Genomic DNA, 21,410 nt, shown 5'->3' on the forward strand with positions numbered 1-21,410 from the left:
ATAGGGAGCGTTAGGAGCAATCCACGGCTATTTCTAGTGTGTGTGATAGGATTAGGGATTGCGGTCAGCAGAGTTCCCACGTCTCAGAGCTCGTCCTATATTATTTGTAACTATCAGGTCATTCCGTGTGCTCTTAACCACCAGGTCCATTATTGTCCTTACCACCAGGTCATAACAGTACAGGTGGCTCAAAGTATTAATGCATCTAAATAGAGGGATAAGAGAAGTTCTGAGACCATTTTTTTTTCTTTGCAGTGTGTTTTGTCTCTCTTTTCCCCTTTACCTCTGGGTGGTTCAGGATACAGGTGTAGATATGGACATTCAAGGTCTGTCCTCTTGTGTGAATAATCTCACTGCAAGGGTACAAAACATTCAAGATTTTGTGGTTCAGAATCCGATGTTAGAGCCTAGGATTCCAATTCCTGATTTGTTTTTTGGGGATAGATCTAAGTTTCTGAATTTCAAAAATAATTGTAAATTGTTTCTTGCTTTGAAACCTCGCTCCTCAGGTGACCCTGTTCAACAAGTGAAAATCATTATTTCTTTGTTACGGGGCGACCCTCAAGACTGGGCATTTTTCCTTGCGCCAGGAGATCCGGCATTGTGTGATGTTGATGCGTTTTTTCTGGCGCTCGGATTGCTTTATGATGAACCAAATTCAGTGGATCAGGCAGAGAAAATCTTGCTGGCTCTGTGTCAGGGTCAGGATGAGGTAGAGATATATTGTCAGAAGTTTAGGAAGTGGTCTGTACTCACTCAGTGGAATGAATGTGCCCTGGCAGCAATTTTCAGAAAGGGTCTCTCTGAAGCCCTTAAGGATGTCATGGTGGGATTTCCCATGCCTGCTAGTCTGAATGAGTCTATGTCTTTGGCCATTCAGATCGATTGACGCTTGCGTGAGCGTAAAGCTGTGCACCATTTGGCGGTGTTATCTGAGCATAGACCTGAGCTTATGCAATGTGATAGGACTTTGACCAGAGCTGAACGGCAAGAACACAGACGTCGGAATGGGCTGTGTTTTTACTGTGGTGATTCCACTCATGCTATCTCCGATTGTCCTAAGCGCCCTAAGTGTTTCGCTAGGTCTGCCACCATTGGTACGGTACAGTCGAAATTTCTTTTGTCCGTTACTCTGATTTGCTCTTTGTCATCCTATTCTGTTATGGCATTTGTGGATTCAGGCGCTGCCCTGAATTTGATGGACTTGGAGTTTGCCAGGCGCTGTGGTTTTTTCTTGGAGCCCTTGCAGTATCCTATTCCATTGAGAGGAATTGATGCTACGCCTTTGGCCAAGAATAAGCCTCAGTACTGGACCCAATTGACCATGTGCATGGCTCCTGCACATCAGGAGGATATTCGCTTTTTGGTGTTGCATAATATGCATGATGTGGTCGTTTTGGGGTTGCCATGGCTACAGGTCCATAATCCAGTATTGGATTGGAAATCAATGTCTGTGTCCAGCTGGGGTTGTCAGGGGGTACATGGTGATGTTCCATTTTTGTCTATTTCGTCATCCACCCCTTCTGAAGTCCCGGAGTTTTTGTCGGATTACAGGGATGTATTTGATGATCCCAAATCCAGTGCCCTACCTCCTCATAGGGATTGCGATTGTGCTATCAATTTGATTCCTGGTAGTAAGTTTCCTAAGGGCCGACTGTTCAATTTATCTGTGCCAGAGCACGCCGCTATGCGGAGTTATGTAAAGGAATCCTTGGAGAAGGGTCATATTCGCCCGTCGTTGTCACCATTGGGAGCAGGGTTCTTTTTTGTGGCCAAGAAGGATGGTTCTTTGAGACCTTGTATTGATTACCGCCTTCTTAATAAGATCACAGTCAAATTTCAGTATCCTTTGCCGCTGCTGTCTGATTTATTTGCTCAGATTAAGGGGGCTTGTTGGTTCACCAAGATAGATCTTCGTGGTGCGTATAATCTTGTGCGTATTAAACGGGGCGATGAATGGAAAACAGCATTTAATACACCCGAGGGCCATTTTGAGTACCTGGTTATGCCATTCGGGCTTTCCAATGCTCCATCAGTATTTCAGTCCTTTATGCATGACATCTTCCGAGAGTACCTGGATAAATTTCTGATTGTATATTTGGATGATATTTTGGTCTTTTCGGATGATTGTGAGTCTCACGTGACGCAGGTCAGAATGGTGTTCCAGGTCCTTCGTGCAAATTCTTTGTTTGTGAAGGGGTCAAAGTGTCTCTTTGGAGTTCAGAAGGTTTCATTTTTGGGTTTCATTTTTTCTCCTTCTACTATCGAGATGGACCCTGTTAAAGTCCAGGCCATTTATGATTGGACTCAGCCGACATCTGTGAAGAGTCTGCAAAAGTTCCTGGGCTTTGCTAATTTTTATCGTCACTTCATCAGTAATTTTTCTAGTGTTGCTAAACCGTTGACTGATTTGACCAAGAAAGGTGCTGATGTGGTCCATTGGTCTTCTGCGGCTGTGGAAGCTTTTCAGGAGTTGAAGCATCGTTTTTCTTTTGCCCCTGTGTTGTGCCAGCCAGATGTTTCGCTCCCGTTTCAGGTCGAGGTTGATGCTTCTGAGATTGGAGCAGGGGCTGTTTTGTCAGGAAGAAGTTCTGATGGCTCGGTGATGAAACCATGTGCCTCCTTTTCTAGAAAGTTTTCGCCTGCTGAGCGCAATTATGATGTTGGCAATCGAGAGTTGTTGGCCATGAAGTGGGCATTCGAGGAGTGGCGTCAGTGGCTTGAAGGAGCCAAGCATCGCGTGGTGGTCTTGACGGATCACAAGAATTTGACTTATCTCGAGTCTGCCAAACGGTTGAATCCTAGACAGGCTCGTTGGTCGCTATTTTTCTCCCGCTTTGATTTTGTGGTTTCGTACCTTCCAGGCTCTAAGAATGTGAAGGCTGATGCCCTGTCAAGGAGTTTTGTGCCCGACTCTCCGGGTGTTCCTGAGCCGGCGGGTATTCTCAAAGAGGGGGTAATTTTGTCTGCCATCTCCCCTGATTTGCGGCGGGTGCTGCAAAAATTTCAGGCTGATAGACCTGACCGTTGCCCAGCGGAGAAACTGTTTGTCCCTGATAGATGGACTAGTAGAGTTATCTCTGAGGTTCATTGTTCGGTGTTGGCTGGTCATCCTTGAATCTTTGGTACCAGAGATTTGGTGGCTAGATCCTTTTGGTGGCCGTCTTTGTCGCGGCATGTGCGTTCTTTTGTGCAGTCCTGTGGGACTTGTGCTCGGGCTAAGCCCTGCTGTTCTCGTGCCAGTGGGTTGCTTTTGCCCTTGCCGGTCCCAAAGAGGCCCTGGACGCATATCTCTATGGATTTTATTTCAGATCTCCCTGTCTCTCAAAAGATGTCGGTCATTTGGGTGGTTTGTGATCGCTTCTCTAAGATGGTCCATTTGGTACCCTTGTCTAAATTGCCTTCCTCCTCTGATTTGGTGCCATTGTTTTTCCAGCATGTGGTTCGTTTACATGGCATTCCGGAGAACATCGTTTCCAGACAGAGGTTTCCAGCTTGTTTCGAGGTTTTGGCGTGCCTTTTGTGCTAGGATGGGCATTGATTTGTCTTTTTCCCCGGCTTTCCATCCTCAGACAAATGGCCAAACCGAACGAACTAATCAGACTTTGGAAACATATCTGAGATGCTTTGTTTCTGCTGATCAGGATGATTGGGTGTCCTTTTTGCCTTTGGCTGAGTTCGCCCTTAATAATCGGGCCAGCTCGGCTACTTTGGTTTCGCCGTTTTTCTGCAATTCTTGTTTCCATCCTCGTTTCTCTTCAGGGCAGGTTGAGTCTTCGGACTGTCCTCTTGTGGATACTGTGGTGGATAGGTTGCAGCAGATTTGGACTCATGTGGTGGACAATTTAACATTGTCCCAGGAGAAGGCTCAACGTTTTGCTAACCGCCGGCGCTGTGTGGGTCCCCGACTTCGTGTTGGGGATTTGGTTTGGTTGTCGTCTCGTTATGTTCCTATGAAGGTTTCCTCTCCTAAGTTTAAGCCTCGTTTCATTGGTCCGTATAGGATTTCTGAGGTTCTCAATCCTGTGTCGTTTCGTTTGACCCTTCCGGCTTCTTTTGCCATCCATAATGTATTCCATAGGTCGTTGTTGCGGAGGTACGTGGCGCTTGTGGTTCCATCCGTTGACCCTCCTGCCCCGGTTTTGGTTGAGGGGGAGTTGGAGTATGTGGTGGAGAAGATTTTGGATTCTCGTATTTCGAGATGGAAACTCCAGTACCTGGTCAAGTGGAAGGGTTATGGTCAGGAAGATAATTCCTGGGTCTTTGCCTCCGATGTTCATGCTGCCGATCTGGTTCGTGCCTTTCATTTGGCTCGTCCTGGGGGCTCTGGTGAGGGTTCGGTGACCCCTCCTCAAGGGGGGGTACTGTTGTGAATTCTGTTGTCAAGCTCCCTCCTGTGGTCATGAATGGTACTTCGGCTGCGGCTTCTGAGTTTCCTTCCACAGGTGACGAGGTTAATTCGTTAGCTGGCTGCTCTATTTAACTCCACTTAGATCATTGCTCCATGCCACCTGTCAATGTTCCAGTATTGGTCTAGTTCTCTCCTGGATCGTTCTTTTGACCTGTCTTCCCAGCAGAAGCTATGTTCCTGCTTGTTTTTCTTTGTTTGCTATTTTTCTGTCCAGCTTGCTATTTGAATTTTTGTCTTGCTTGCTGGAAGCTCTGGGACGCAGAGGGAGCACCTCCACACCGTGAGTCGGTGCGGAGGGTCTTTGCGCCCTCTGCGTGGTCTTTTTGTAGTTTTTTGTGCTGACCGCAAAGTTACCTTTCCTATCCTCAGTCTGTTCAGTAAGTCGGGCCTCACTTTGCTAAATCTATTTCATCTCTGTGTTTGTATTTTCATCTTTACTCACAGTCATTATATGTGGGGGGCTGCCTTTTCCTTTGGGGAATTTCTCTGAGGCAAGGTAGGCTTTATTTTTCTATCTTCAGGGCTAGCTAGTTCCTTAGGCTGTGCCGAGTTGCATAGGGAGCGTTAGGAGCAATCCACGGCTATTTCTAGTGTGTGTGATAGGATTAGGGATTGCGGTCAGCAGAGTTCCCACGTCTCAGAGCTCGTCCTATATTATTTGTAACTATCAGGTCATTCCGTGTGCTCTTAACCACCAGGTCCATTATTGTCCTTACCACCAGGTCATAACACCTTGCTTATCTCTGTTATTGACCTCGGCATGTTTGACTACTCTCCGGCACCATTCTTTTCCTTTGCATCCCGGGGCCTGGCTATGTCTTCGGCCACTCCCCCTCTGTCACATAGTTCATGTCCTGCTTGCTACCCGGTGAGTTCTCTGGGCTCCCTTACTGTGGCGAGTAGTCTCCCGGTAGTAGTTCACCTGGCATCCTTGACATTCCGGGATCCTTGACATTATAACTGACCATAAATGCTCTTCCAGGTGGTGAGGTGTGAGTTTATTATGGATCCGGTACGGGCTCTCACGGAGCAGGTTAATAAGCTCTCCCAACTTATGCAGAAGCTGTCCATGGAACTGGAAGCCCTGGTTCACTCGCACCAACAGGTGCAGAGGGATGTGGTGGGAACTGTACAGGGTCCTGTTCCATTGGGGACTTGGGAGGGGGGCCCCAATGATGTGTCCCTAGTGGACCCTGAACCACCGGTAAAGTTACCTGACAATTTTTCCAGGGATAAAAATTTGTTTTTAAAGAGGGATGCATGTTGTTTTTTGAGTTACATCCCTGAGCTTCTGGTAATGAAAGGCAGAGGGTGGGGATCGTTATGTCCTTGTTAAGGGGGGCTGCACAGGCATGGGCTTTCTCTCTCTCCCTCTGCTTCTGTATGTATGTCGGTGAAACTGTTCTTTGAGGCTTTGGGGCACATTTATGACAAGCCTGATATAGTGCGTCTGGCAGAGGATAAGATGATGAGTGTGACACAGGGGAGGCACTCAGCCCAATGTTTCTGCTCAGAGTTCAGACGCTTGGGCATTGAAGTATCCTGGAACGACATTGCCCTGAGGGGGTTGTTCCGCAGGGGTCTGTCTGACCGTTTACAGGGCGCTCTGACATTACACTCTCCCCCCGATACCCTGGAGGACGCCATGACTCAGAGGCAGTCTGTATGGACCCAAGGCTCCGTGCTAGAGGAGTGATCCAGATGTCAGTTGAAACAAAGGAGAGGATTATCAAACTCTTAAAAGAGGGTAAATCATCACGCAATGTTGCAAAAGATGTTGGTTGTTCAATGTCAGCTGTGTCTAAAATCTGGACTAAATACAAACAACATGAGAAGGTTGTTTAAAGCAAAACATACTGGTAGACCGAGGAAGACATCAAAGCATCAAGAACAGAAACTTTAAGCAATATGTCTCCAAAACAGGAAATAAATAAAAAATAAATGAGGATGAGAATGAATGAGTGGAAACTGGAGTCAACGTCTGTAACCAAACTTTAAGAAACCACCTAAAAGAAATGGGATTTACAGTACATACAGGAAAGCTAAATGAAAGCCATCATTAACACCAAAACAGAAAAAAACAAGGTTACAATGGGCTAAGGAAAAGCAACAGTGGACTGTGGATGACTGGATGAAAGTCATATCTAGCGATGAATCACGATTCTGCATTTGGCAAGGTGATGATGCTGGAACTTTTGTTTGGTGCCATTCCAATGAGATTTATAAAGATGACTGCCTGAAGAGAACATGCAAATTTCCACAGTCATTGATATGGGGATGCATGTCAGGTAAAGGCACTGGGGAGATGGCTGCCATTACATCTTCAATAAATGCACAAGCTTATGTTGATATTTTGGACACTTTTCTTATCCCATCAATTGACAGAATATTTGGGGACGATGTAATCATTTTTCAAGATAATGCATCCTGCCATAGAGCAAAAATTGTGAAACCATTCCTTGAAAAAAGACATATAAGGTCAATGTCATGGCCTGCAAATAGTCCAGATCACGATCCAATTGAAACTCTTTGGTGGAAGTTGAAGAAAATGGTCCATGACAAGGTTCCAACCTGCAAAGCTGATCTGGCAACAGCAATCAGAGAATGTTGGAGCCAGATTGATGAAGAGTACTGTTTGACACTCATTAAACCCTTCATGACCCAGACTATTTTGACCTTAAAGACCTTGCCATTTTTTGCAATTCTGACCAGTGTCCCTTTATGAGGTAATAACTCGGGAACGCTTCAACGGATCCTAGCGATTCTGAGAATGTTTTCTGGTGACATATTGGGCTTCATGTTAGTGGTAAATTTAGGTCAATAAATTCTGTCTTTATTTGTGATAAAAACAGAAATTTGGCGAAAATTTTGAAAATTTTGCAATTTTCACATTTTCAATTTTTATTTTGTTAAACCAGAGAGTTATGTGACACAACATAGTTAATAAATAACATTTCCCACACGTCTAATTTACATCAGCACAATTTTGGAACCAAAATTTTTTTTTGCTAGAAAGTTATAAGGGTTAAAATTTGACCAGCGATTTCTCATTTTTACAACGAAATTTACAAAACCATTTTTTTTAGGGATCACCCCACATTTGAAGTCAGTTTGAGGGGTCTATATGGCTGAAAATACCCAAAAGTGACACCATTCTAAAAACTGCACCCCTCAAGGTGCACAAAACCACATTCCAGAAGTTTATTAACCCTTCAGGTGCTTCACAGCAGCAGAAGCAACATGGAAGGAAAAAATAAACATTTAACTTTTTAGTCACAAAAATGATCTTTGAGCAACAATTTTTTTATTTTCCCAATGGTAAAAGGAGAAAATGAACCACGAACATTGTTGTCCAATTTGTCATGAGTACGCTGATACGCTGAGTATGCTGATACGCTGATATATCCCTTCCTTGGAAGGGAAGGAGCGCCATTTGACTTTTTGAATGAAAAATTGGCTGCACTCTTTAGCGGACACCATGTCACATTTGGAGAGCCCCGTGTGCCTAAAAATTGGAGCTCCCCCACAAGTGACCCCATTTTGGAAACTAGACGCCCCAAGGAACTTATCTGGATGCATAGTGAGCACTTTAATCCCCCAGGTGCTTCACAAATTGATCCGTAAAAATGAAAAAGTACTTTTTTTTCACAAAAAAATTATTTTAGCCTCAATTTTTTTATTTTCACATGGGCAACAGGATAAAATGGATCCTAAAATTTGTTGGGCAATTTCTCCTGAGTACACCGATACCTCAAATGTGGGGGTAAACCACTGTTTGGGCACATGGTAAGGCTCGGGAGGGAAGGAGCGCCATTTGACTTTTTGAATGAAAAATTATCTCCATCGTTAACGGACACCATGTCGCGTTTGGAGAGACCCTGTGTGCCTAAACATTGGAGCTCCCCCACAAGTGACCCCATTTTGGAAACTGGACCCCCCATGGAACTTATCTAGATGCCTAGTGAGCACTTTAAACCCTCAGGTGCTTCACAAATTGATCCGTAAAAATGAAAAAGTACTTTTTTTTCACAAAAAAATTCTTTTCGCCTCAATTTTTTCATTTTCACATGGGCAATAGGATTAAATAGATCCTTAAATTTGTTGGGCAATTTCTCCTGAGTACGCCGATACCTCATATGTGGGGGTAAACCACTGTTTAGGGACACGGCAGGGCTCGGAAGGGAAGGCGCGCCTTTTGACTTTTTGAATGGAAAATTAGCTCCAATTGTTAGCGGACACCATGTTGCGTTTGGAGAGCCCCCGTGTGCCTATGCATTGGAGCTCCCCCACAAGTGACCCCATTTTGGAAACAAGACCCCCCAAGGAACTTATCTGGATGCATAGTGAGCACTTTAATCCCCCAGGTGCTTCACAAATTGATCCGTAAAAATGAAAAAGTACTTTTTTTTCACAAAAAAATTCTTTTAGCCTCAATTTTTTTATTTTCACATGGGCAACAGGATAAAATGGATCCTAAAATTTGTTGGGCAATTTCTCCTGAGTACAACGATACCTCAAATGTGGGGGTAAACCACTGTTTGGGCACATGGTAAGGCTCGGGAGGGAAGGAGCGCCATTTGACTTTTTGAATGAAAAATTATCTCCATCGTTAGCGGACACCATGTCGCGTTTGGAGAGACCCTGTGTGCCTAAACATTGGAGCTCCCCCACAAGTGACCCCATTTTGGAAACTGGACCCCCCATGGAACTTATTTAGATGCCTAGTGAGCACTTTAAACCCTCAGGTGCTTCACAAATTGATCCGTAAAAATGAAAAAGTACTTTTTTTTCACAAAAAAATTCTTTTCGCCTCAATTTTTTCATTTTCACATGGGCAATAGGATTAAATAGATCCTAAAATTTGTTGGGCAATTTCTCCCGAGTACGCCGATATCTCATATGTGGGGGTAAACCACTGTTTGGGCACACGGCAGGGCTCGGAAGGGAAGGCGCGCCTTTTGACTTTTTGAATGGAAAATTAGCTCCAATTGTTAGCGGACACCATGTTGCGTTTGGAGAGCCCCTGTGTGCCTATGCATTGGAGCTCCCCCACAAGTGACCCCATTTTGGAAACTAGACCCCCCAAGGAACTTATCTAGATACATACTGAGCACTTTAAACCCCCAGGTGCTTCACAGAAGTTTATAATAATCTTTATTTTTTTTTTAAGAAGTTTATAATGCAGAGCCATGAAAATAAAAAATAATTTTTCTTTCCTCAAAAATGATTTTTTAGCCTGGAATTTCCTATTTTGCCAACGGTAATAGGAGAAATTGGACCACAAATTTTGTTGTCCAGTTTGTTCTGAGTACGCAGATACCCCATATGTGGGGGTAAACCACTGTTTGGGCGCACGGCAGGGCTCAGAAGGGAAGGCACACCATTTGGCTTTTTAAATGGAAAATTAGTTCCAATCATTAGCGGACACCATGTCGCGTTTGGAGAGCCCCTGTGTGCCTAAACATTGGAGATCCCCCACAAATGACCCCATTTTGGAAACTAGACCCCCAAAGGAACTAATCAAGACATGTGGTGAGCACTTTGAACCCTCAAGTGCTTCACAGAAGTTTATAACGCAGAGCCATGAAAATAAAAAAAAAAATTTCTTTTCTCAAATATGATTTTTTAGCCCACAATTTTTTATTTTCCCAAGGGTAACAGGAGAAATTTGACCCCAAAAGTTGTTGTCCAGTTTCTCCTGAGTACGCTGATACCCCATATATGGGGGTAAACCACTGTTTGGGCACATGCTGGGGCTCGGAAGTGAAGTAGTGACGTTTTGAAATGCAGACTTTGATGGAATGCTCTGCGGGCTTCACGTTGCGTTTGCAGAGCCCCTGATGTGGCTGAACAGTAGAAACCCCCCACAAGAGACCCCATTTTGGAAACTAGACCCTGAAAGGAACTTATCTAGATGTGAGGTGAGCACTTTGAACCCCCAAGTGCTTCACAGAAGTTTGTAACACAGAGCAGTGAAAATAATAAATACGTTTTCTTTCCACAAAAATAATTTTTTAGCCCAGAATTTTTAAATTTTTCCAAGGGTAACAGGAGAAATTTGACCCCAATATTTGTTGTCCAGTTCTCCTGAGTACGCTGATACCTGATGTGAGGGGGTAAACCACTGTTTGGGCACACGTCGGGGCTCAGAAGGGAAGTAGTGACTTTTGAAATGCAGACTTTGATGGAATGGTCTGCGGACATCACGTTGCGTTTGCAACCCCCCCACAAGTGACCCCATTTTGTAAACTAGACCCCCCAAGGAACTTATCTAGATATGTGGTGAGCACAGACGTTTACAATGCAGAGCCGTGAAAATAAAAAATAATTTTTCTTTCCTCAAAAATGATGTTTTAGCAAGCAATTTTTTATTTTCTCAAGGGTAACAGGAGAAATTGGACCCCAGTAATTGTTGCGCAGTTTGTCCTGAGTATGCTGTTACCCCATATGTGGGGGTAAACCACTGTTTGGGCACACGTCGGGGCTCGGAAGTGAGGGAGCACCATTTGACTTTTTGAATACAAGATTGGCTGGAATCAATGGTGGCGCCATGTTGCGTTTGGAGACCCCCTGATGTGCCTAAACAGTGGAAACCCCTCAATTCTAGCTCCAACACACCCCTAACCCTTATCCCAACTGTAGCCGTAACCCTAATCACAACCCTAACCCCAACACACCCCTAACCACAACCCTAACCTCAACACACCCCTAACCCTAACCACAACCCTAATTCCAACCCAACCCTAACCCTAAGGCTATGTGCCCACGTTGCGGATTCGTGTGAGATTTTTCAGCACCATTTTTGAAAAATCCGCGGTTAAAAGGCACTGCTTTTTACCTGCGGATTTACCGCGGATTGCCAGTGTTTTTTGTGCGGATTTCACCTGCGGATTCCTATTGAGGAATAGGTGTAAAACGCTGCGGAATCCGCACAAAGAATTGACATGCTGCGGAAAATACAACGCAGCGTTTCCGCGTGGTATTTTCCGCACCATGGGCACAGCGGATTTGGTTTTCCATATGTTTACATGGTACTGTAAACCTGATGGAACTCTGCTGCGGATCCGCAGCGGCCAATCCGCTGCGGATCCGCAGCCAAATCCGCACCGTGTGCACATAGCCTAATTCTAAAGGTATGTGCACACGCTGCGGATCCGCAGCAGTTTCCCATGAGTTTAAAGTTCAATGTAAACCTATGGGAAACAAAAATCGTTGTGCACATGCTGCAGAAAAACTGCACGGAAACGCAGGGGTTTACATTCCGCAGCATGTCACTTCTTTCTGCGGATTCCGCAGCGGTTTTATAACTGCTCCAATAGAAAATCGCAGTTGTAAAACCACAGTGAAATGCGCAGAAAAACCGCGGTAAATCCGTGATAAATCCACAGCGGTTTAGCACTGCGGATTTATGAAATCCGCTGCGGAAAAATCAGCAGAGGACCAGAATACGTGTGCACATTCCTAATCCTACCCCTAACCCTAACCCTACCCCTAACCCTACCCCTAACCCTAACGCTACCCATAACCCTACCCCTAACCGTAGTTCTAACTCCAACCTTAGTGGGGGGAAAAAGAAAAATTCTTTATTTTATTATTGTCCCTACCTATGGGGGTGACAAAGGGGGGGGGTCATTTACTGTTTTTTTTTTTATTTTGATCACTGTGAGGTTTTATCACAGTGATCAAAGTTCACTCTGGAACGAATCTGCCGGCCGGCAGATTCGGCGGGCGCACTGCGCATGCGCTCGCCATTTTGGAAGATGGCGGCACCCAGGAAAGAAGACGGACGGACCCCGGGAGGCTAGGTAAGTATAAGGGGGGGGAGATCATGGCACAGGGGGGCGTCGGAGCACGGGGGGGAGGGATCGGAGCATGGGGGGGTGGATCGGTGTGCGGGCGGGTGGATCGTTGTGCGGGGGGGTGGATCGCAGTGCGGGGGGGTGGATCGGAGTGCAGGGGGGTGGGATTGGAGCAGGGGGGGTGGGATTGGAGCACAGGGGGAGCGGACAGGAGGACGGAGCGGAGCACAGGACGGAGGGGAGCGGACCACAGATCGGAGGGCTGGGGGGGGCGATGGGTGGGGTGGGGGCACATTAGTGTTTCCAGCCATGGCCGATGATATTGCAGCATCGGCCATGGCTGGATTGTAATATTTCACCAGTTTTTTAGGTGAAATATTACAAATCGCTCTGATTGGCAGTTTCACTTTCAACAGCCAATCAGAGCGATCGTAGCCACGGGGGGGTGAAGCCACCCCCCCTGGGCTAAACTACCACTCCCCCTGTCCCTGCAGGCCGGGTGAAATTACAGTTAACCCTTTCACCCGGCCTGCAGGAACGCGATTCCGCCATGACGCATACGCTGCGTCATGGGTCGGAATGGCACCGACTTTCATGACGCAGCGAATGCGTCAAAGGTCGGGAAGGGGTTAAGTCCATGCCTCAGAGACTGAAAGCTGTTATAAAAGCCAGAGGTGGTGCAACAAAATACTAGTGATGTTTTGGAATGTTTTTTTTTTTTTTGTTTTTCATGATTCCATAATTTTTTCCTCAGAATTGAGTGATTCCATAATTTTTCCCCTATGCTTGGTTAAAAAAGTAACCATTACTGACTACCACATTTTTTGTTCTTGATTTCTTTTAGTGTTTCTTAAAGCCAGAAATTTGCCATTTGAAAAGACTTTAGTTTTGTGCCATGTCTGTGATCTGCTTTTTTTTCTACAAAATTAAACAACTGAATGAACATACTCCATGGCCGATGATTCCATAATTTTTGCCAGGGGGTTGTTCTCCAACCCGTGTGACACTGCATCCATCCCTGAGCCCATGGAGGTTGGGGGCTATCTCGATGATGGAAAGAAAGAGAAGACACCGCAGATACAACTTACTATGCTTTTACTGTGGAGCCTCTGGACATTGGAAAAGGGTCTGTCCCTCTTGTCCTTCTGCTATGCCATCGGGAATACACCAAAGTCTGGGTGACGATCGAAGAGGTTACCCAGACTACCAACTTGGAACTTGCTGGCGGTCCTGTCATGACCACTGGCTTTGTTGACTGTGGTTCTACCATTAACTTGATTGATGCCCATGTGGTGACTCTTAATATGATAGGGACAGTCAGGCTTAAGGATCCTGTTGAAATTGTGACTATTGACTCATCTCCTCTCACCCGAAATAGAATTTGTTTCATGTCTGAAGTTTTTTCAATGAAAGTGGGTTCGACTCGTGGAAAATAAGTTGTTTTGTTCTAGATAGCTTTGCCTGCTGGACTAGTACTAGGTATGCTTTGGCTTCAACGTCATAATCCTATCATTGATTGGGTCACGGGGGAGATCACTCAGTGGGGATGTAAGGATAACGGTATAAGTTGTAACCTGGTACTTCTTGTCACCCCTGTAAAATCTGTATCTGTATCGTCTGTCGGTCTGGAGGGTATTCCCGAAAGCGAGGCTGAGGCGCTTCCACAACATAGATCTTCGATTGTGCCATTGATTTAGTCCCGGGAGCCAAGTTACCCAAGGCTCACCTGTTTAATTTGTTTGGGTCTGAGCATCAAGCCATGAATTAGTACATAGCAGAGAGTTCCCGCAAGGGGCATATTCTGCCTTCTATTTCACCCGTGGCAGCGGATTTCTTATTCGTAAAAAAGATGGTGGTTTGCGGCTGTGCCTTGACTTTCGGGAACTGAACAAAATTACGGTAAAAAACACATACCCTCTTCCCTGATACCCAGTTTATGTAACCAACTCACAGGGACCAAATGGTTCTCTAAGCTAAATTTACGAGGGGCTTATAACCTTATAAGGGTCCAGGAAGGGGATGAATGGAAAACGGCATTCCTGACGACTGAGGGGCTGTTTGAAAACTTAGTTATGCCCTTTGGTCTCAGTAACACTCCTGATGTTGTTTTCTCTGATCTAATTGGGCGTTATGTGGTCATTTACCTGGATGACATTTTAGTGTACTCAGTGGACAGTCACGCCCACTTGCACCATTTGCGTATGGTTCTTAGGGGTCTCAGGGGAGAATCATTTATATGTTAAACTGGAAAAATGTTCATTTTTGTGCAAGAACTGTCTTTTTTGGGTTTAATTGTGTCAGGGGAGGGATTCCGCATAGACCCTGAAAAGGTACGGGCCATTGCGGATTGGGTGCAGCCTCATGGCTTGAAGGGGTTGCAGCGATTTTGGGGTTTTTCTAACTTCTATAGGAAGTTCATTAAGGGTTTTTCACAGGTGGTAAAGCCTTTGACGGACCTCACCCAAAAGGGGGCTGATGTGAAAACTTGGTCCATGGCTGCAAAAAATTCTTTCCTGACACTTAAAAAATATTTTACTTCAGCTCCTGTGTTGGTACAACCCGATCCGTCAAGACCATTTATTGTGGAGGTTGACACTTCTGATGTGGGGGTGGGGGCAGTTGTGTCTCAGGGTCCTTCCACACTCACTTCTTTTCTAAAACAATTCTCTCCGGCCGAGAGAAATTATGATGTTGGCAATAGGGAATATTTGGCGATTAAGTTGGCTTTTGAAGAATGGAGGCATTTCCTGGAGGGGGCCGTCCACCCCATTACAATTATCACTGATCATAAAAGTTTGGCCTATATAGAGTCTGCCAAGAGACTGACTCCCAGAGAGGTTTGGTGGGTGCTTTTTTTCTCTTGCTTTCAATTTACCATCACATTCCACCCGGGATCTAAAAATATTTAGGCTGATGCTTTATCCCGAAGCCTTAATTCTGTGTTCTCTCCAGAACCCCCCTCCTCCATTCTTCAGCCAGGAGTAGTGGTGGCTGAAATCTCATCTGATTTGCAGAGAGATATTGGAGGCCCAAACCCTCCGGGCTCCTGGTGGTATACCTCCAGGTTAATTGTTTGTACCGGAATAGTTCCATCTCAGACTCCTGCAGGAGTTTCATGATTCTGTGTTAAGTGCTCATCCTGGGATTGCAGGTACGCCGGGGGCAGTTGCTAGGGGTTTCTGGTAGCCCTCTATGGTATCAGATATTAAAAAGTTTGTGACTGCATGTGGTATGTGCACCCGTTCCAAGAGTTCTAATACCTGGCCGGCCGGGAAATTGGTGCCTTTGCCAATTCCGGATAGGCCATGGACACATTTGTCCATGGACTTTATCACAAATCTCCCTCCTTCCAAGGGCAACTCAGTGGTATGGGTGGTGGTGGATAGGTTCTCCAAACAAATCCATTTTGTACCTCTGCCTGCATTACCGTCTGCTGAAACCTTGGCCCGCTTATTTATACAGCATGTTGTTCAGTTGCATGGAGTGCCTGTGAATGTTGTGTTGGACAGAGGTGTGCAGTTTGGGGCCAGGTTTTGGAGGGCTTTTTGTAAGAAGCTGGGGATTATGCTTTCTTTCTCCTCTGCCTATCACCCGGAGTCTAATGGACAGACTGAGTGCACATACCAATCTTTGGAACAAATTGTGAGATGCCTGGCCTCTTCCAGACAGCAGGACTGGTGTGAAGTATTGCCCATGGCAGAATTTTCGTCCAACTCTCATGTGAGTCAGTCCATTGGAAAGACTCCCTTTCAGGTCAACTATGGGTTTGACCCACATTTTGGGGAATTTTCCCTCATGGATTCAAGTTGTACCGGAGCCGAATGCATGGCACAACGTTTGAGAACTCTTTGGAGGGAGGTTCAGACTAACATCTCTAAGGCCCAGAAAAGGTATAAACGATTTGCAGACAGGAGAAGAGGGCCAGGTCTGGCATTTGTAGTAGGGGAGAAGGTGTGGTTATCCACCCGTAATATCAAGCTTTAAATACCCTCTATGAAGCTGTTCCCCAAGTTTATTGGTCCATACAAGATTGTGGAGGTAGTCAATCCGGTGGCCTACAGACTACAGTTGCCCACCTCCTTCAAAATATCTGAAGTCTCCCACAGGTCCTTGTTAAAGCCAGTGGGGACAGTGGGAGCGCCAGAAGCTCCAGTATCTGATACATTGGAAAGGGTATTCTCTTGAGGATCTGTCATGTGTCCCAGCCAGTTCAGTGCATGTCGATCGTCTGGTTCGGGCCTTACATGCCAGATATCCAGAGAAGCCTGGGGGTCCAGTGGCCCCCCTTTAAGAGGGGGGTACTCTCATGGTTTGGACAGGGTTAATGTCTTGTCCTCTCAAAGTTAATTGTTGTGGATCTGGGAGGGATATTTATACCCACGCTGTACAAGGATTCTCTGTCAGTTATAATTTCATTTTGTCTTTGTGCCTGACCCCCTGGTGTGTATGTGCATACTGTGTTGTTTGTTTGCTCTCCATGCTCGATCTGGTCTGTTTGATTCTCTTGACTTTCTAACCTTCGGCTTCCACCTGACTATCCTTCTGCCTCCTGTACCTCGCTTATCTCTTGGTTATTGACCTTAACATGTTTGACTACTCTCTGGTGCCATTCTCTTTTCCACCCTGGCGCCTGGCTCCGTCCCTGGCCTCTCCCCTCTGTCACATCGTTCAGTTCCTGCTTGCTACCCGGTGAGTTCTCTGCCGTTCTGGTCTGCGCTCCCTTACTGCGGCGAGTTGTCTCCCGGTAGTAGTTAACCCGGGATCTCTGACATTCCGGGATCCTCCTGTAAACTCCACCTCTCATAGGCAAGCTATAGTAAACACAGCACGCAATCCAAGCCTCTCTCCTAATCTGGGTGACGTCATCACACATGCGCTGTCTGCGTGACTTACTCCAAGCCTCTCTCTGGCTTTAACCCCTTCCACTTCCTTCTGCTGCACATATAAATAATGGCTTTATGCAGCATGTGCTTCCACTCCACCGCAGCTATCTACCTCAACGCGTATCGCAAGGTCAGTACTCTCCTTACTAGGGTTGAGCGAAACGGGTCGAACATTTTCAAAAGTCGCCGACTTTTGACAAAGTCGGGTTTCATGAAACCCGATCCGACCCCTGTGCGTGGTCGGCCATGCGGTACGCGACTTTCGCGCCAAAGTCGCGTTTCAATGACGCGAAAAGCGCCATTTCTCAGCCAATGAAGGTAAACGCAGAGTGTGGGCAGCGTGATGACATAGGTCCTGGTCCCCACCATCTTAGAGAAGGGCATTGCAGTGATTGGCTTGCTGTCCGCGGCGTCACAGGGGCTCTAAAGGGGCGTTCCCGCCGACCGCCATCTTACTGCTGCTGATCTGAGCTTAGGGAGAGGTTGCTGCCGCTTCGTCAGAAGCAGGGATAGCGTTAGGCAGGGTCCATTAACCACAAAACCGCTTGTGCTGTAGCGATTTCCACTGCCCAACACCACCTTCGGTGTGCAGGGACAGTGGAAGCTCCTTTTTTTTTTTTTTTTTTCCTCAGCGCTGTAGCTCATTGGGCTGCCCTAGAAGGCTCCCTGATAGCTGCATTGCTGCGTGTACGCCGCTGTGCAAACCAACTGCTTTTTTCAAAGCACAAATCCTCTTGTTCCTTCCTTTCTGCACAGCTATCTTGTTTGTTTGTCCACACTTTTTATTTAATTTGTGCATCAGTCCACTCCTTATTGCTGCCTGCCATACCTGGCTGAGATTACTGCAGGGAGATAGTAATTGAAGGACAGTTCCTTTTTTTTTTTTGTGGGAGATTAAGATTGGCATTTCTGCTAGAGTGCCATCCCTGTCTGTGTCATCTCTCACTCAGTGGGCCATAGAAAGCCTATTTATTTTTTTGCTTGATTTGGGTTCTAAATTCTACCTGAAAAAATCAATAAATCAATCAGTGGGAGATTAATATTGGCCTTTGGGCTTGTGTGCCAGTCCTAAGCATGCCATCTCTCTCTCTCAGATAGTGGGCCATAGAAAGCCTATTTATTATTTTTTTTATTGGGTTTATAAATTTTCCCTGGAAAAAAAAAAAGAAAATGGGAGATTAATATTGGCCTCTGGGCTTGTGTGCCAGTCCTGAGCGTGCCATCTCTCTCACAAATAGTGGGCCATAGAAAGCCTATTTCTTTTTTTGGTTGATTTGGGTTCATAATTCTACCTGAAAAAATCAATAAATCAATCAGTGGGAGATTAATATTGGCCTTTGGGCTTGTGTGCCAGTCCTGAGCGTGCCATCTCTCTCACAAATAGTGGGCCATAGAAAGCCTATTAATTTTTTTTCTTGATTTGGGTTCCAAAATCTACCTGAAAAAATCACTAAATCAATCAGTGGTAGATAAATATTGGCCTCTGGGCTTGTGTGCCACTCCTGACTCCTGTGTGCGTCCTCTCTCACTCAGTGGGCCCTACAAAGCCTATTTTTTTTTATTTGTTTTCTAAATTCTCATTGAAACAATCATTTTATTTTATTTGGTTTATAAATTCTTCCTTAAAAAATCTTTTTTTTTTTTTTTTTTTTTTTTTCTAAAGTCTACCTTGTAAAAAAAAAAACACAAATCAGTGGGAGATTAATATTGCCCTTTCTGCTTGTGTGCCAGTCTTGACTCCTGGGTGTGCCATCTCTCTCTCTCTCTCCAATTGTGGGCCATAGAAAGCCTAATAATTTTTTTGCTTGATTTGGGTTCCAAAATCTACCTGAAAAAATCACTAAATCAATCAGTGGGAGATAAATATTGGCCTCTTTGCTTGTGTGCCACTCCTGACTCCTGTGTGCGTCATCTGTCACTCAGTGGGCCCTAGAAAGCCTATTTTTTCTTTTATTTGTTTTCTAAATTCTCCCTGAAAAAATAATTTTATTTTATTTGGTTTCTAAATTATTCCTGAAAAAATCATTTTTTTTGTATTTTTTTTTCTCTAAAGTCTCCCTGAAAAAAAAAAAAAATCAAATCTGTGGGAGATTCATATTGCCCTTTCTGCTTGTGTGCCAGTCTTGACTCCTGGGTGTGCCATCTCTCTCTCTCTCTCCAATTGTGGGCCATAGAAAGCCTATTAATTTTTTTTGCTTGATTTGGGTTCCAAAATCTACCTTAAAAAATCACTAAATCAATCTGTGGGAGATTCATATTGCCCTTTCTGCTTGTGTGCCAGTCTTGACTCCTGGGTGTGCCATCTCTCTCTCTCTCCAATTGTGGGCCATAGAAAGCCTATTAATTTTTTTGCTTGATTTGGGTTCCAAAATCTACCTGAAAAAATCACTAAATCAATCAGTGGGAGATAAATATTGGCCTCTGGGCTTGTGTGCCACTCCTGACTCCTGTGTGCGTCCTCTCTCACTCAGTGGGCCCTACAAAGCCTTTTTTTTTTTTTTTTTTTTGTTTTCTAAATTCTCCCTGAAACAATCATTTCATTTTATTTGGTTTATAAATTCTTCCGTAAAAAATAATTTTTTTTTATTATTTTTTTTTTTCTGAAGTCTCCCTTTAAAAAAAAACAAACACAAATCAGTGGGAGATTAATATTTACATTTGCGCTTCAGTGACAGTCCTGCGTGTGTGGCATCTCTCTCATTTGTTGCCAACAACAACAGAGTGTGTAACATTGTGGCTGATTTTCGTTGTGGTCTCACCCACCTGTAAAGGGGTAGCTAAATCATACTGAAGTTATAGCTCACCGTGTAAGTTGTGTGACAGCAACAAATACCGTTCGTTTGGTAACGTTTTTAAAACAATGAGGAAGTCTGGTGGAAGAGGTCGTGGCCGGGGGCGTTCATTGTCAGCCGGTAATGAGGGTAGTGGTAGTGGTGGAGCATCAGGTGGTCGTGGGAAAAAAAATATTGCACCTAAGTCTGGAGCTGTGGAGCCAGGTTCGTCGTCTGGCTACACAATGCCTCGAACCCTCCCTTTTCTGGGAGTAGGAAAACCGCTTTTAAAGCCGGAGCAGCAAGAGCAAGTTTTGGCTTATCTTGCTGACTCAGCCTCTAGCTCTTTTGCCTCCTCTCGTGAAACTGGTAAAAGTAAAAGCAGCGCGTCGTTAGTGGATGTTCACGGTCAGGGACAAGTCGCTTCCTTGTCCTCTTCAGCAAAAACAACAACAGAGAAGAATGCAGCAGGCGACACAACGGGTTACTCCATGGAGCTCTTTACACATACCGTCCCTGGCTTAGAAAGTGAAGCAGTTAACAGTCCATGCCCATTACAAGTTGAATCTGACATGGAGTGCACTGATGCACAGCCACAGCCAGACTACTATGCTGGTCCTTTGACTCAGACCACAACATTGCCCTCGCAGGGTGCTGATCAAGAATCAGACCCTGATGAGACTATGTTGCCCCATCACGAACGCTATACCACCGACCGACACGGTGACACAGACGAAGTTGCACACGAGCTACAAGAAGAGTTAATAGATGACCCAGTTCTTGACCCCGATTGGCAGCCATTGGGGGAACAGGGTGCAGGCGGCAGCAGTTCTGAAGCGGAGGAGGAGGGGCCGCAGCAGGCATCAACATCGCAACAGGTTCCATCTGCCGGGCCCGTATCTTGCCCAAAACACGTGGCAAATTCAAAACTTGTTGGAGGACAGCGTGGCCATCCGGTTAAAGCTCAGTCTGCAATGCCTGAAAAGGTATCCGATGCTAGAAAGAGTGCAGTCTGGCATTTTTTTAAACAACATCCAATTGATCAGCACAAAGTAATCTGTCAAAAATGTTCAACTACCTTAAGCAGAGGGCAGAATCTGAAAAGTCTCAATACAAGTTGCATGCATAGACATTTAACCACCATGCATTTGCAAGCTTGGACTAACTACCAAACGTCCCTTAAGGTTGTAGCACCCTCGGCCAATGAAGCTAGTCATCAACGCAACATCCCTTCCGGCAGTGTAGGGCCACCATTTTCTGCACCACCTGCAGTATCTGTGCAGGTTTCTTTGCCAGGCCAAAGCAGTCAGGGTCAGGGAATCACCAGTTTCGTAGTAGGAAACACTGCATCTAGGGCACCGGTGGAAACAATACCATCTCCCACCGTCTCTCAGTCTGCCATGTCCACCGGCACCCCCGCTAGTTCCACGATCTCCAGCTCTCCAGTCCAGCTCACCCTACATGAGACTATGGTTAGAAAAAGGAAGTACTTAGCCTCGCATCCGCGTACACAGGGTTTGAACGCCCACATAGCTAGACTAATCTC

General features: G+C 45.5%; 1 protein-coding gene and 1 long non-coding RNA gene across 2 annotated transcripts in view; one reads left to right on the top strand and one right to left on the bottom strand.

Annotated features, from left to right (window-relative positions):
* COL5A2 (collagen type V alpha 2 chain) overlaps positions 1-21,410 on the bottom strand; it is a 525,281-nt gene that overhangs the window by 330,941 nt on the left and 172,930 nt on the right. The window lies entirely within an intron of this gene.
* LOC138645891 (uncharacterized) overlaps positions 17,131-21,410 on the top strand; it is a 72,327-nt gene continuing 68,047 nt past the window's right edge. Inside the window, exon 1 of the long non-coding RNA XR_011314798.1 lies at positions 17,131-17,223. This is a non-coding gene — a long non-coding RNA (uncharacterized lncRNA). The remainder of the gene's footprint in view (positions 17,224-21,410) is intronic.

The sequence above is a fragment of the Ranitomeya imitator genome, chromosome 7 (assembly GCF_032444005.1).
Source record: "Ranitomeya imitator isolate aRanImi1 chromosome 7, aRanImi1.pri, whole genome shotgun sequence".
NCBI lineage: Eukaryota > Metazoa > Chordata > Amphibia > Anura > Dendrobatidae > Ranitomeya > Ranitomeya imitator.